The sequence below is a fragment of the Coloeus monedula genome (genome assembly GCF_965178545.1).
Source record: "Coloeus monedula genome assembly, chromosome: 1".
Taxonomy (NCBI): domain Eukaryota; kingdom Metazoa; phylum Chordata; class Aves; order Passeriformes; family Corvidae; genus Coloeus; species Coloeus monedula.
In genome coordinates, this window is record NC_138781.1 from 63357810 (window position 1) to 63375634 (window position 17825).

The 17825-nt window shown below is 37.7% G+C and overlaps 1 protein-coding gene across 1 annotated transcript in view; it reads right to left on the minus strand.

The window, feature by feature from the left end:
- CTDP1 (CTD phosphatase subunit 1) overlaps positions 1–17825 on the minus strand; it is a 103301-nt gene that overhangs the window by 1121 nt on the left and 84355 nt on the right. The window lies entirely within an intron of this gene.

The following is a 17825-nucleotide window of genomic DNA, read 5'->3' on the forward strand; positions in this document are numbered from 1 at the left end:
AATGAGGCTAAAGGACTCATTTTTTTCAGGCCTAGACAAAAAGTACAGCACTTGTTTTTAAAGTAGCTAGTTCACACAGTTCATTTTTTAATTGCTGTTATGCACTGTCAGCAGTAGGTGTAAAGTATTGTTAATTTGTTTCTTCCATCTTCTGAAGAAAGTATGAGACTGTTTGAAAATAATGAGTAGATTTACTTGCCTCTTGCATCCCAAAAGAAAGAAAGCCATTGTGTGAAAGAGGTATTACCAAAACAAAAATGTTATTATATTATTTTGAAATATTCAAGTTTCTACTTTTTTAATAAAAATAAAACCGTAACTGATTAGCCAAATCTCACTGCACCAGCATCTACAGTTTCATGCTTCCAAACTTTGGGGTCCCATCCTTCCCTTTTGTCTCTTTGGATTAGTACTGCCAGGCTGAACAACACATTTCTTTGCATCTCTGGAGAATGAACCAGTTTAAACAGGAAGCTGATATGCACCATACCCTGCTGAAAGAATCATGTTCCTGGCTCTGAAAGATCTCCAAGGAAAATCTAACGCTTCAACTGGGATGTAGCCATGAGCAAAAGAATTTGGATTTATGGAATCCTAAAATCTCTTTTCCTTGCCAAAGGGAATTTTATATCAGACGTGTACTTCTGAGACAAAAATAAAGTTGAGATTTTTGCATTGCACAGAATTCATAATGAGATGTAGAAACACCTTCAAAATGCTTCCAGATAATTTCATCAAATTTCAAGCAGAAAAATACAAGCAGAGGGGCAGGCATCTCTCAAAAACTTTCCTTTTCCTTGTTGGGCGGGGTTTTATTAAGAAGACAATGCACCCACTTGCAGTCATGAAAAACTAACAAAATGATCTATCTATTTTAGCAAAAAGCAGTAATTTAACAATAATCCTGTTACTTGAGAGCACAGAGAAATAGCATATAGCAAGGAAGACCTTTGATAAATACTGACATGAGTTATACATATCCAGAAGAAATAAAGGCAAAGATTAACAGTCATATTTAGGAGCTTGTAAGCAATGCTGAAATACAAAGGAGTTTTTATTTATACAGACACCTTTATTGCTGTTTTCCAAGAAACAGGAATTCTCATTAGCCCAGACTGCTTGGTTTGTGGGCTGGTTGACTGACACCTGACCTGCCCATTTGCAGCTTTTCAGGGAGATGGACAAGGTGTGGTGGGAAGTCAGAAGGGGAGTCCAAGTCAGAATGGGAAGTGAGAGCACTATGTTCCGTCTTCCCCTTCTGCTGCAGCTGTGGGACAAAAAGAGACACTGCTGCTGCTTTACAGGCCACCTTCTCCCACTGATGTCAGGTGGGTTTTGCTGTTCAGCATAGGGTGGTAGAAGTAATATTCCTGGGAGGCAAGACTGAAACCCTGGGATACACTCTGGCCTCTAAATCCCTGACAAAGAAAAATGGGATGAAGTAAAAGCATTTCCTGAATACTTTGCTACTGAAACTCAAATGTGGTGTGCAGAGGGAGTTTTAGGGCACTAAATGCAGCCTAATTCACAATAAAAAGCAGTTTCTCAGGCATAACACGGATTATTTCCAAACAGCTTCTATTAGCATGCAGTTTGGACAAGGAAGCTCCCATACTTAAAATGCCCAGTTGGAAGAAATCTTAGCACATTTTCACTAAAAGCTATGCAAATGTATGGAGCCTTAGTAACCCTTGCTGACTTTGTGACGATTTCAGCCTTCAAAGCTATAGCGCTATTTTAGGCATTAATGACACTATCAGCAAAGAAAAGCTAATTGGGAATTAAAGAAACCTGTAAGAGTCTTACTCAGCAAAAGAAGAAACGAATAGTGCATCTTTAACAAGCAGTGGATAAGAAGTACAAAGGCAATGCTAACTGAGAAATAAAGATGAATAAAGTCACGGAGCGAACCTATACCACAATGCTCACAGCTGAAAACATTTGTATTCATCTGTTTGTAAGGCTGCATCTATGGAAACGGATGGTATTTGCCCACTGAAAAATGAAATTAACAATCTGACAGTTGTCATTTACACATATGAAACATGTACACGCGACTGCAGATGATGTATTAAAGAATGTGTCAGGACAAGCAGGCTTTTAGAGCCAGCCCAAATACTGTAATGTTTACTGGGACAGAAACCAACAGCACAGATCTCATAGAAAAGAAAAAAAAAAGGGTCTATGAAGAAATTAAAGAAGTAACAGGTCACTGAAATAATATCTCACTGCCAGTTCATTATTTCTTGAAAGTGCAGAACAGTTAATTTACTAAATTATTACAGCAAAGACTAGCAAAATTATTGATTTATGCAAGAAAGTCACTTTTTAAATTTAAATATACTTCATAGCAACTAGATTTCAGTGAGGACAATCAACAAAATACAGGGATCTGAAATACTCAGTGTGACTAGTTAATTAAAGAATGGATTTCCAGTCTACAAAAAGACTTTCCAGAAACTTTAAGGGATGCCTCTTCCATATTTCATCCCTCATACAGTTGTATTAAACAGTATCTTTGGAAATGCAAAAGACTGACCATCATCTATTTTGTCAATTCTTGTTATTTCAGCAAAGCTAAAATGACAGCTCTGTTCAATCTCCACATGAAAACCTAGTCACTCATGGGGAGGAAAAAGCCATGAAAAAAAAAAAAAAGAAAACACAGATAAGTATTTGTCCTCTAATAGAAAAAACAAAAAAAACCCTCTCCAGAATGTTAGCATTGTTTTTATTATGGTATAAAAACCTTTCAGTATTTGTGTACCATAAACTGCATCTTCACAGGTATTCAAAAAAATGTTTAAATAACTATTATGATATCAAATAAAAAGCTAACCCTGATAGAAGTATGGAGGAAGGACATCAGGAACACAGAGCTGCATTTTTCCTTTGCAAATTCAAAAAAAAGAGATAACATCCTCTTAATAACTTCTACCTTCAGAGAAAAAGCAGTATATGCCTGTGGCAGCATATCTATTGACATAACAAACAATTTTAAATATATATTTTCCTCACTGTTTTGTGCCCATTCCTTGTCATTTCCAGTTTCAGAGCCATAGTGCGGAGCATTTTTAAATGGAAAAGTTAAGCACATACAGGATTCCTTCTTACTATTTAGAGAGAATGATTCAGCAGATGTTGCAGGCTTCCATTAGCTTGATTTGCATTTTTATAACGAATTTTGCTTGACTGCTATTAAAAGCCAAACAAGTCAATAATAACTGAGTATCTTTAAGCTCACATACGAACAACTGCCAAAACACTGAATGCAGAATTTTAAATATCTGACAACTCTGTGAAAAACACTTCTACAATTCACATTTCCTTTTCCTTTGCATTAAGTATTTTTCCTTTGTAATACCCAGTACTAGAGGCCCACCAGCTCACATGCTGGAAAAAAGAGAAATACATTTAAAAAACTCTCACATATTTAAATGAATTGTCAAGAGATTTAAATAAATTACAAGTGTAATTCACAATGATATTAAACATGAAAAAACATTTGTAGTTATATATGTATAAAAGTAGTTTTAGAAAAATTTTATCTACAGAATGCTAATGAGAAGTAGTGGTATTCCAAAAGAAGAGACAGGTTTACGAAGTGGCAATAGCACAAGCTGTATGCCTCTAAAAATAGCACAGAAAAACTTACTGAAAATTTATTTAGATCTTGATCAGTTAAAATGACCACTAAAATCTGATTACAATGTACAGGTCAAATGAAAACTGCATTCTTATAAAATCAATTTAAATTTAGTTCACTGAGAGAACCATAGGGAACAAAGTGAAAAAAGTCCAGTATTTCTTGCTTCTGTTATCTGAAGGCCTTAATTTATAACTGGCTGAAAACAATGTTGGAAAAACATTCTTCTCTTAACTGAAATGCAGGTTGTCTCTGGTTTGTTTTGCATCCCAATGACACCCCTTTAAGAAATACAGCGCTACATTAAAATATAAACATCTAATTAGCAAAGGAATTCAAAGGGCAACATAACCCTTCCTTTAAACAAAGCAAACTTAAATCTTTTCCAAACCTTGTTTTGAACTTGTAAATGAGAACTACAGAAAGTATTTAAATAAATGTTCACATATCCTTTAAACTCCCAATACCCACATCCTCATCCCTACTCTGATAAGTAAACCTCTAATTTATTGCAAGTTGACCTGGCTTTTTTTCAACAGCTCCTAAAATCAGTACAATAATGAAGTAGAGTCTGCAGACTAAGTGTGTTTAGTCTTTTACAAGCAATCAGCTTACAGCATTGACATTATAAATTAGGACTTCAATTTGCTACCAAATACAGCCAAGTTTCTCTCTAATGAGAACACTCACACAGCAGCTGTAAGTAGTTTGGAAGGCAAGGGTTTGAAAGGGGCATTTTGAAACTGTGTGCTGTCTTCCAACAGCATCGCAGCCCTGCAACACAACCTACACCACCCCGGGCAAGCCTCTGAAGCTCCATGCAGAAGGTCTGTCCTGGTTTCCACACACACCTAGACCACAGCTTTCTGTGAACTCCTTCCACAATGGAAAGAAGGTGATGTAGCATTTGGTAATGCAACTGGAATTTGACTATGGGAACAACTTATTCTAAACTAGTAAAAATAGTTAAACTAGTTCTCTGGCAATATTCTTCAGTTATGAAGAATTAGGGCTGGTTATCCAGTAAAACTCTTCTTCAACCCATTCTGAAGATGCCAGCCCAATACTTGGCTAACAAGCTTCAATGCCTTGAGCTCTGAGAACACACAGACTGAAAATCAACGTTGTGAGCATTAATATGTTACATGAGACAGACAAGATGGTTAAATTTTCAGAGAGATGTTCTAAGTTTTGCAATTATGTTTTCTTAGCATGGGATACATGGCAATATCTTTAAGGTCCCTTCCAAGCCCAACCATTCTGATCTATGCCCTTTTATGTACACTTGATACATGAGTAAGCAATTGTCCATAGCCTGCCTGTAACTCAGGTGTCTACCCTCTGGCAATTTCCCTCGTACATCTGTGCAGGAACACTGGATTTTCTGTCCTGGTGCTCCTCCCTGGCACTAGTGCAGCACGCTGCCAGGCACACAGTCATGGGAGAAACAAACAGCACTAACCCAGCACTCCTGGCAAGCTGCAGTGTGTGTTTTCACTTCATGCTCGTGCTGTGACAAACAGGACACTATTTAGTGCCACAGGAACAAATGCCAGACACCTCATATATTTCCTCAAGAACTCATCCAATGCTGTCTGCGGGATTACAAGATGATCCAGAAATCTAATATGCAGAAAAATGCACCGAGAACGTGTCTTGCACAGCCCTGGGGTGCAGACAGAGTCCCCGCAGTTGGATGAACAGTGTGCCTTCAATGCTCCTCATGAAAACCTCTTCCATGCATCCACCAATTCCAACTGACAGCTCCAAAGCATATTTTAACTAACACAACAGTTAAGTGAGAGCTAATTAAATTCTGTACAGCCTCAGTGCTTTTCTGCTTTAAAATCGAGCACACCTGTGCACAATTCCAATGGTGAGAAACTATTCTGGAAACTGAAAACCATCTTAGAACAGCTTTATAGGTAGTTCTCTGAACTAAACACTCAATGTATATCTAAACTGAGAGTATTTTAAGTCAGGAAGTCACAGAAAATTGAAAATAAATCCAGCAATTACTACAGTGTGTAGTATCCAAAAGGATATCCAAGGATATCCAAAAGGATATTTTGTAAATTTTGCTAAAATTGGCCCAGTGATGAGTTGGTGTTTTCTTAATATTCAGGTCAAGGGGAAAGTTTAATAACAAGAAAATCACCCCAACAGTAGTTTCTTAACAATACTAATGTCTTCTTCAAGAAAATGATGATTTCTTAATAATTAAACACTGGGATATTCCAAAACAGTGTAGCAATAAAACTTTAAAACAAAACGCAGTGTGATTTTCTCTGCACTGAACTAATTTAGATACAGATTATAATTAAATTGGATAATGGAAAATTGAAAAGTTGAACATACAATTTTGCTTCTGTAATTAAATCACAGAAATATAAACTGTGTCCCTAAAATATTAGTTGTTATTAACTTCAAGTTGTTTGAAAATAATCCATGTAGTTATAAGAAGACATTTACAACATGCAATATGACAATTTCTTCGGAAGGCAAAGGTGACAGTGGCAGTTTTATATCACACAACAAATGATCTTGTCATTGACATGTAGAAGACAACAGAAAAATAAATATACTTTTCACTATGTGGAATACTAGACTGTTACCTGACAATTTCATAATGGAGAATGCACAGATGCACTCTGGCATATCACTTCTTAATCCTATTCGAAAGCTAAACCAGGCCTTTGTTGTTTGCATCAATTCTCTTTCCAGCTTCTTCTAGTTTACAAATATTACCCATTCTGACAACAAATGTCAGATGGTGGATCTATAGCTCTGTAGAGATTTTGGGTAGCTCTGGGAAGATGTAATAGGAGATATCAAGGCTCAGCAGTGAGTAAAGAAAGTTTCAAGCCTTCCTTCCCAGTGCGTGGATGGGCATTGTACAGCAACTCTACTGGTATTTGGTTTGAAAAAAGTTTTTTGAAAATGGGCTAATTCCTCCAACTAATTTCTGTTATAGGAAGGAGATAGTCTCAGATAGTGATGAAGAATAATGCCCTCACTACAGATCTAAATATGAGTCATTGTTTTAAAAAATGGTAGCATGCAATAAAAAATTAAGATGAAAAGTGAGCAAAAAAACTAAGATGTATGGGCAATTTAGAAAATACAAAACCATACATCAAAATAAGAAATTGGAAAAGAAACATCATCTGATTGATCTGAAAAAAGTCAAACTGACTTAATTTTTCTCACAGGAGCACAATATGTATGTGGAGAGACCCCCGTGCCAATATAATGGAGAACCAACTCCAGTTTGAAGACAGCCAGCACTGCAAAGTAATGCTTGGAATCCTCACTGGATTTGCCAGCATCACTCACAGACTGAGAACACTCTACGAGATGTATTCTTTGGCTTCTTAAATTGTTAAGATGAAATTTAGCTGATAACATGCTGACTGTGCTAACCACAGAGGCTGGAAGTAGGATTTGGTATATGGTGGCTTTTAAAATTAAATATCCATAGATTATCTTAATTTGTGTGTTAATACATATGTTATGGGCTACACTAAGTTATACTGAAAGATAAGACAGTTTTGTCAAAGCCTTCAACTCTGATTTTTACTAACTCTTCTCTTACTTTGTCCTTGTTTTCAATAAATAATTGAGATTAAATTGCAAATAACTAAACCAAACATCCTTCTAGGATGTTTCTTCACTGCTTTGCTCACAAGAATATTAACTAAGAATATCTCTGCTTCATTGTAAAATATTGAAAATAAGACAAAACACATTGCTGACTCCATATGGATACTGGTAATACCGTCATCTCCACTGAAGTACAAAAACCAGACTTCAAATTCCTTTAACATGTTGTATTCTATGGGACAAAATGCACAGCCCGCTTTCCACACAGGTATATTCTTTCATGAAATGCACTGGCTCACTCCTGCCAAAAACGGTCAGTTCTTCATCCTCCTCACATTGCCATGTGATTTAACTGGATAATCCCCCAGTTTATTGGCTCTGCTGCCTGCCTCAGAGCCTGGTAAGCCACTTGTCCACCGTCTCTGTAGTCAGCTTCCAATGAGTACTTCCTGCACAACAGTTGGGGAATTGGAGCTGTTGTCAGGCTGTGGGTTACACCATGGTACAGGGGACTGAGATTGCTCCATCTAGCAATGGGCTGCAAGATTTGTTCTCTGAATCATACAACATCTTCCTGCAATGTTACATTTCTTGACTACTTAATTCTTTATCCAAATGGTAAGACATGTTATCTTGGCACTCCTCACTCCTCCTTCCCCAAATTCCTAGCTCTGACAACTTAAATTTCTCTTTATTTTTTTGTTGAAATTGTACACAATAAATATTTTTTTCATGCATTAAAGCAGGTTTTGGAAGACTGTTTTGGAGACACAACAGCATTAAAATACAAAGCTACAGAGAACCTAGAAAATAACTTATCAACATTAAAAAGTCAACATTTGGCTTAATTTTGCTCCAGAATGTTTTAGAAAAGCTAGTAAGTTACAAAATGAAATGACATCAAGGCAGGAAGTCACTTCTCAGTAAAGGAAATTAAAAAAAATTTCTTAGAAATTTGTTTTAGAAACTGTTATGCTTCCATGAGAAACAGAGCAAAGTACTGTCAAGGCTTGATTTACAAAGACAAAAAATCTCAATTGAGGTTGTAGTAATATCTGCCAGAACTACGTGATTTTTACATCAGTTTTGTAAGGTTTGCATAATTATATATACAGCATACCAATACATGCAATACATTTGAAACAGAATGCCACCCATCTCTTTTTTACTGTGCAATTCCAACAAACTATCTAAAAAGTGGGTCTGCATTCATTAAATTTGGATCTCTACGATACTGGGTCAGAAACCATCACAGATTCAATCTGGATCAAAAGGCATGTGGCAATCCCCAGCCTATGTGCCAAATGGAATCGCACCGCTGAGAATTTCCCGTACCTGTTGTTTTCACACCAGCTACGATGTGACAAACGACCCAGTGCAGCAGATCGCAGCTCTCCTGGCTCACAGTCTTGATCCCATCTACAGTCTGCTCTACAATTTTTTTCTGTCGATATTTCTGGAATAAATTTGAACTAGCAAAGGCAGTTTATACTTGATCTGTACTTTCTGGTACAAAGTTGCAATTTTTTATGATGGTCCTGTCCAAAGCTCAGATTTATGGTATTATTTAGCTGCAGCCTTCCCCATACCACTAATGAAGAAGGCATCTGAAGGAGAAGCAGCTCATTATCTTATCAGTCCAGAGTAAAAGGCAGCTACTGAGCTTGTGTCCTGGAGAGTTAATTTTCTTTTCACTAGCCAGTACAGTGTGATGTTTTGAATTCAGTATGAGACTGATGTTGATAACACACTGATGGCTCAGTTGGTGCTCAGCAGTGCTTACCCTGAGCCAGGGGCTCTTCAGGTTTCCGTGCTCTGCCAGTGAGGAGCTGCACAAAGATCTGGGAGGGAGCATGGCCAGGACAGCTGACCCAAACTGGCCAAAGGGATATTCCAGACCACAGGACATCATAACCAGCACATAAACTGGGAGTCATTGGACAGGAGAGACTGCTGCTGAGGGACAAGAAGTTGTATTGTGCATCACTTGTTTCCCTTACAGAAATTAAACCTACCTCCTTCTCATTACAATTATTATGCCATTATAATATTTTATTTTGTTTCAATTATTAAACTGTTCTTATCTCAAGCCATAGGTTTACTTTTTTCCTGGTTCTCCCCCACACAGGGCAGGGGGAAGTGAGTGAGTGGCTGTGTGGTTCTTAGGTAGTGTTTGGAGTTAAATGGCTACAGGCTGGTCTTATCCATGTAATGATACTGGCCATAGGCTCCTATAAAGTTCTATTATCAATTTACCTGGATATATGAATGTACACAAGAGGGAAATGTGAAAAGGTGTGTTTCCCTGGGCCTGAAATGACTAGACAGACACAGCACTTCAAACATGTAACAAAAACTGAGACTGCAACAAGTTGTTCTCTTTCTATCTGAGAATAAGATAGCCACACTGATCCAGGAACAGGAGTAAGGTCTGAAATGCCAGGAAGGGGACCAGACACTTCTCTGTTTGACTTCAGGAATTAAACCATTTTACAGGCCCTCTCCCAGACTGCTGGAACACATTTCACAGCTGACCTCACTCAGATACCCCTGGCTCCTTCACAGCCTGCACAGGTGACCCTCAGGGGTGAGGGGTAGCACACGTGCACAGACCTGGCAGAGAGAGAAGCCCAGCCACACACCAGCATCTTGCAGGCAGTTCTGGCCCCACTGCTCAGGCGCCCGTTTACCCACCCTTGCTAATTCCTGGGAAACTTTGTATTCAATGGTCTGAAGCAAACAGCAACAACAGCAGAGACACATCTTTTTTCTGTTGATCAGCCAGCTTTACAGGTTCTCTACCTAGTAGGAACATACTTTGCAAGAACATTTAATGTGATGTGTTATTTCACTGTAACTGGCAAAACATATATTGTCATGTATTCAATTGTGTTTTCCAGTAAATATTTACTGGGGTATCTAACGGCACACTCAAGCCACAGTGGTAGTCTGAGAAACAGCAAAAGGAAGCTCTGAACAGGAGACATTTCCCTCTGCAAACAGGGACCTCTTCCGTGCAATGCAGCGGCAATATGCATGGGTCACACAGCAAAGGACACGTTTGCTGCTGTGGCATCTACTGTGGGGTGGGGAATTAAAACATCCCTATCTGCTTTTCACATGCATGGCTGCCAACAACGCAGGGCCATCTCCACAACTGGCTTGATACAGCAGTCTTCTGAAGCAAGTTCAAGAATATCTACCCATTTAAGATTCCGAGATTTTTCCCCTCCATTAAGAAGCAGTACTGCTTCTTTTCTACCAACACTTTTAGCACATGCTTCAAGCTGGCATTTTAATTTAAGATATACACTGCTGTTTAGCAGCCATTAAAGACTTGCAGCGATCAAGATTAATGCACATTAGTTATTATGTGGAATTTAAAGTACTTTTAGAATTCATTAGGGAAACTAGAGCTATTTTTCTTGATCAGAACAATGTTGCCTTACAGTATTCCCGCTAATGTCCTAGGTCTCAACAGGGGCACACAATGAAGGATTAAAAACCTTCGCTGGCAGTTCTTAATGTACTTCTTGGTTTCCTTAGTCTCAGGAGATATTTAGATATCTACATATCTTACTAAGGAAAAACATAAATTGTTTAAGAGCTCATAAATTGCACTGAAGCATTCAGCCTGACTAAAGGAAAAAAATGCTGCCTAAATTACCTGAGGGGCAACCCCCTGCTATTCTTCACTTCCCAATGCAGCTCTCACCAACATGCAAACCAAAGCAGTATGTTACAGGCTTGCCTCACCCTGAACTTCTGCTTTACATCTTCCTTATCCCTTGCCATTTGCCACAGATGCAGAACAACATTAATATCTATGGACTGCTGGAATGGGGCAGTGGTGCTGGAGGTCGTAAGTCCATAAATACTCACACAGTGCTGGGAGAACTGTCACGTGAGTGGAAGCAGGATACTGGAACCTGGTGTTTCTAAATTACTCCTGTGCAGGAACAGAAATGCATCCAAAACAATCTAATGCTCCAGTTTCTTACTGGAATTCAGATTCCATGAGAGGAAGGAACTGTCCCCTCTGTGTGTCACAAGTGCTCTGAAGCTGAAGACAGAATGAAATGTTTTTCCTACTCCTCCCTTTGTGAGTGAACAATAGGAGCTCAGGTTTTTAAATTCACTCAGGGTTCTAGTTCTCCCTCTCTCACCCTGGCAATCACATGAAACAAGTTCATTCTTCACGGTGGCAGACCACTAAGCAGATCAAGTCAGTAACTCCCAAATCGTTTCCCATTATCCTAGTTTCTTGCAGTCTTAATTTCTTCAAACTTAAATTGTGCTTTTGGCATTTTCTGGATCTAGGAATACCTAAATGAAATGTTTCACACAACAGCATCTCTCCTAGCTGGGCTAGAGGAATCAGCATCATGTAACTGCCCTTTGTGTGTTGTTCTGAAAACTCCTCACTCCCACAACCTAGAAGCTCAAGGGGTAGCATTACATTATTAAGAGTCTGGAAGCTTCTCATATGGGGTCAGACAGCTCCTAGAACCCTGGGTTAGGGTTAGGCTGGAATCTCATCACCACAAGCACCTAACTCTGCTGTAGAATCCCAGGACCTGCTCAGGGCTATTCTAACTCCCAGGTAGTTAATCCATGTACTCTCCTTCAACTTTGACCTCAGCAATGTGGAATTTACAGATCATTTAACTGTGATATACTAATCAATGCAAACAAAACACTCTTGATTCTGAGAGAAACTCATCTAAGCTGCAGAAGCCAAGAAAAAGAGAGATATATGAAAAGACAATCGTGTTGACTTAATTTCTTCTCACCAGTCTTGATCACTGCTTAAGCCTAGGTTTGGAGACCTGGAAGGGTACCAGGATCCTCCCTGCCACATACGGCCTCTTCTCCAAACTGAAGCGATGTTTTTCATTGCTTTGCACTTTCTTCTTCAGCTGGCCTCAGTTAAACAAGAATCCTCTGCTAGAAAGCACATCTCTTTTCTCAGTTCTTTCTCCCTGATTATGTGAATACCTCTCATAATTTTTCAGCCCTCACTCTTCCCAAAATGATAGCAACAAATGATTTCTAAAGTCTGCTTCTACAAAAATCCAGTTCTTGTAGACTGGTGCTTCTTGCAGATATATTATAGAAAATTATATTCCCTCAGGCTCTAGTCACTGCATTGTCCCAAGATGGAAGCTATTAGTTAATGGCTCTGCAGTGATAAAAGGCAATGACTGCAGAAAGACTTCTATTTCAAATACATCGATGCATTAGTGAGAAATCAATTTCATTACTTCACTCAGATCTCTTAAGTTATAGACAGAGTCACTGAATCATTACAGATGGCAAAAGTTAGAACAGGGGAATGTAAGAATAACAAGCAAGTAAGAATAACAATACAATTCCTATACGTACTTTAGCATTTATTAGCACATTTAAGGAGACAAGGAGAACAAGGCAAATATTCTTATGCTTGATGACCTATGATTCCAAACTTTTGCCCCTGGAAAAAATGGCAACTTAGATCACCCAGTTCATTTTACAAATACCAGCACACTTCCATTGACAAGCACAAAAACCTGTTTAGTCTTAAAGTGAATTGAGAAAAATAGACATATTTTACCAGCACTTTTCTAAGCCTAGTAACATACTAGTAACAGACTTTTAATTACTTGTCTATCCTTCCCCTGAAGTACTAGAACTGTTAGAACTTAAGCTTCATATAGACTCGCCCAGTTAATCTACATAACATTGAAATAGGAAAACCCATGACCAAAAAATGTTATTGATGACTTTGTACACAGAGAATTTCAATAAAAACATACTAAGACAAACTAGCTTTCAAATCTGATACTGAAAACAGTTAGTATAAGAGAACTTTATGCTATTTTTCACTTTTCCAAGGACATTTCTTTTCCTGATCTCAATTGCATAATTGCTATATTAATTAACAGGTATAACCATAGTATCAGTGCAATCCAAGTAATAACAACTGCACACACAAGTGGACTGAATAGTATAGTATTATTACATCTGAACAACTTCTAGGTATTTTCACAATTAGACAGTAAAAGAAGCTGAAGGCAGATGGTCACTCTAAACATACTATATCTCAAAGCGTTTTCAAGCTTCCCATCTGATGTGGTCTAACACAAACACAAGTATTATAACCCACCAATTTCTGAGGAAAGCAGCCTTGTGCAGTTTGTCTTTTAGCAATTTACATATTGTGGAGGGAAACATCAAGATACCACAGAACTATGTTAAATTATCTCACTCAAGTTCACAGCACCACTATTCAGCTTTTTGGTGAACAATGAAAAAAACTTTTTAGAACTATAACAACTTAGATTATTCTTAACATAAAACTTACTAGATTTAGGTGACGGTTTAAGTGGTGAACACCTCACTTAAACCACCAAATGCTAAAGAAACTTGCCAAAGGAAGTGATATCATATCCATAGAGAAAGGCTTTGGAAAATATCTCTTAGGAAAATGAAAGAAAATTTAAAACTTCAACTGCTGTTAATATTTGATAGGCTTGATGTGAAAAAAACCCTTATGTTTTGTGGATGTAAATGTTACTGAGAAACCATTTATTCAAGTTGTTTAGGAACACTGTACAAGAAAAATAGCTCAGATATTTTTTTCAAAAAGAATCATCCCAGGAGAAATGAGCAAGAGTCATTCAGTCCTCCTGAACTTCAGCTATGGCACCTGCTTTGTAAGACTTATGAAAAAACCCCACGTATTAGTGATAATATTGCTGTTTACAAGGACAAGATCAGCACCACTGACCATGCAACAAGTCAGCAGCACCCTGGATGTATTCCATTCTGCTGCTGCAGCTGTGAGCAGGCCACAAGCAGCCCTCCAAGGCAAGGAAGCACTGTCCCTGCATGATGGAGAGCAGAGCCAGCTCTCTTAGGACAGCTGCCATGGACATAACATGCATACCTACAACTCTGGTCATTTTAGGACTGTGGGAAAGCCCAGCTATACCTTAAAGAGATGCCTTGAGATCAACCCAGGCTCTAACAGTGCTCATTAATTCTGTGCCAAGGTTTGCTTAGTTGAACCTGAGAACTTTTAGACCGTGCAGTTCACTTTCTAAAAGCCTTTAGAAGGATAAGAAAAAAACCCCTGCAATGGAAATTTAGCAGCTTGACACTTTGAGCAAACATGCACAAGCTGTGCATTTGCACCTTGTAGGAAATATAGAGAAATACAAGACCAAGACTGAAATCTCATGATCGAAATGTGAACCAGCACTTTAGTTAATTTTAGCTGCAGTTAATAGTCTAGATGTGTGAAAGTTCACACTCTCAGCTCTCTCCTGTAACTTTTTTTTTCCTTATCCAGTTAATGATCGGAGGCTTTCCAAAATGCCTGTTCCTCTTTAACAGATATTATATTAGACCTTTGCAGTAACTCAAAGTATTTCAGAACATGTCAGAAGCAGCTACAAAGTGAACAGTGTCCTTCTGTGATTCTTCCTGAAGCAAACTTTGCATCTATCACTTGTGATGTACTTTTGTCGGGAGTCTTAGAACAAGGACCTTCCTCTTCAGTGGTTGAATTAGCACACCTTCGTTTTCCTGTGCATTTCATACATCACTGAACATGCAACACACCTGATTAGATCTGTATTTTCTCAGCAATCTTTCAGTGATTTTGAGTTTTGATTTTGCAGTAAATGAAGATTGAACCAGTTGAATATCTCAACATTCCCATGCACAGTGAAATCCCTTTCTCCTTTCTTTGCATATTAGTAATTTCAACATTGGAAAACTATTTTATCAAGAATTTGGGACACATCTCTGACAAGTAGAAAGAAGAGAGTCCTGTAACATTTCATGTAAGAATCCAGCCAGAATAGATACAAATATATAGAAGAATTAAAATTGCTTATCCATTTTGACATGAGTTGTAAGCCTAGTGCAGTGACTGGAAAACTGGAATTTCAGGTAATTATATCACATCTAAAAAGCTTCACTGAAGAACTCCTATTCAAACACATCTTTGTTGAAGTCTCAACCCCAAGTTTGAAAGTTTGAGTGTCAGGTGTCAAAGACCAGCTCTGGACTAATTTGTGCCTCATGCAATCCCTTTCATTACAGAACAGTAACTGATGCCAGAAGAACAAGATGAAGATGTTGCTTCCCCTAGAGTTCTACCTATGACACCCCTCAGTGTCTTGCAAAACAGAGTTTAAGTGTCTTACTGCAAACTCTGGACAGCAAAAGCAGCTCCTTTTCATCTGCTCATCATACTAAAGTACTTTCAAAGCTAGGCTGTACTTTTTCCATTCCTTCACTCTGGAAATACTACTATCCATGTTATGTAACTGCAAAAAAAAAAAAAAATTTTGTTTTGAAACAAAAGGGGACTTGAGAGAAAAAGTACTGTGCAGTTCTGAGGTTTGCATCTCTCTGAAAACTAGCTTACAAGTCTCCTGCTTTCCACAGGACTAAGAGCATGCTTATGTGAAGGATAAAAATGTAAAAATATGAGTAGTAGTTAGCTCCACGTGCGTTGTAGTTTTGCATCTGCAACATTTACCTTCTTATTTTCATTTAAAAACATTGTATTTCTTCCTTGAAAAGTGGTTAGATAAACTTGAGGTACCTTAAGGGGAAAAAAAAAGTGTATTTTGAATTGATGAGTGCTTCCTCACATTGGTTCCTCTCCAATGATCAATATTCTTTTTGCTGCTTTGCTTTTGAAGATTAGTGAAATCTACACATTTCTCCCATTTGTCAAATAAATCCTAAGTAACTTCATCTGAAACATGATATTATACTTCAGTAGGCACAAATGTGCAGTAGGGAAAGGTAATCTCTTTTATGTATTCTGTAAGGCATCTATGAAGAATTTCTTATAGTTTTAATTCCCTCACAGAACCATACAATTTCTAAAGAAACCTAAGGCTACAGGCTGTCATCGCTGTTTAATCTCTTAAATGTCACCATCAAGAATCAGAGTAAAGAAAACTAAAGCAATGTGTGCTTCCCAAATGGAGCTGCAAGAACAAAGCTTGCTTAATCACACAACATACCTTTCCTAAATCTCCTGATTTTAATATTCATAATATTTTTTCTAGAGCATTAGATAGGCACACAAAGAATATACAACAGCATGTTCCAGACAAGCAAATGAAATATATTTTATTAAGAACACAGTTTTTTTTCCTACAAGATTCACTAATGAGTCTTCAGGGCAAAACTGTCCAGGTTGAACTGCAGAGATCTTTTCAGTGCACACAAGTTTATCCCTCAGAACTGATATCTAGGTTTTGGGGGGAGTTGCCCATTTTCTTCCCCTTTTCAAATTTTTAAATAACTGTCTAAGATAAAAAGAAGTTACTACTATTTATCATTAAAAGCTGATCTCTTTATATCAATATATGTAATTTCCACAATGAAAACTATTGCTTTTAAAATGCTTTAACACATATACAAGACATCAATTACTTAAGATTTCTTCTCATATAGAGATTGTAATTTGAATTTTTTTATTAGTGGAACAGCTTTTTGTCCCTGCTGCCCAAGAAATTATGAGTTTCAGTCTCTGTCTTATCGTATTTTATGATCCCCAGATAGGAAGGGCTATCGAGACATACATAAATATACACATATGCAATAAGAACTTTGATTTCTAAAAGAAAGCCATTTGAAGGAGGAATACACTTGACAGTCTACTTTTAAAATCAGATAGGGTTTTATCAATTGTCCTTTCAGAAATCTTAAGATTACTTAAAAGCTCTTATTTAATGGAAACAGATGACAACTTTCTGAAGCCTAAGGAAAAAAAGAAGACAGATGATGTTGAAGAGAGAAAAATAAGTGTTCAGGAATTCAGGGAGTATAAAAACCTCAGCCAGCCCGTGTGAATTATTCATTCATGTTTTTATTTATAGAAAGATACTGTGGCATATTAATTTAGAAGAGTAGCTTCAGATAATGGGAAGTCTAACCAATTACAAAGCTGTAAAATACTAACAGCAGGAGTAAATGACAGAATATCTAAGATAGGCACTCCTGTACCTAAACTCTTAAGACATTCAAATAGTATGATTCAGAAACTTCTCTTCCTCCAGACTGGGAGCCATTGAAAGACATATCCAAAAGAAAATACAATCATCGCATTATCCCTGAAAGGGTTGTACCATTCACAGAAAGGGTGCACCACAGCAGCAAGAAACCCCAGTGATAACTCTGCCATGCAAGGTATGCAGTGCTTTACACCCAAAGTACCTAATTTTGATTTACTAGAGCGCATTTTCCTCTCTACTGTCTTTAGGATTTGATTTTGCTGTGCTGTCTTTCCTGTGATCCCTCAGAACTATCCAGTTCCTTCCGTCAGGGTATCATTCCTGACATCTTTTCATATCTTTTCTATTAGGTTCCCTAAAATTTCTGCCTTCCTTTCTTCTTGTAATTCAAATTCTCCCTCATCCTCACAAGAAAAACCTGTCTTCTTCCCAAGACATCCAGCCATGTAAAAATTGAAAAGTGATGAAATGGAGAAGGGATCCCCAGATGAAAAGAACTGCAAAGTGTTTTGCTGGAAAGAAAAAGACATTCCTTGGATAAGCAATATGAA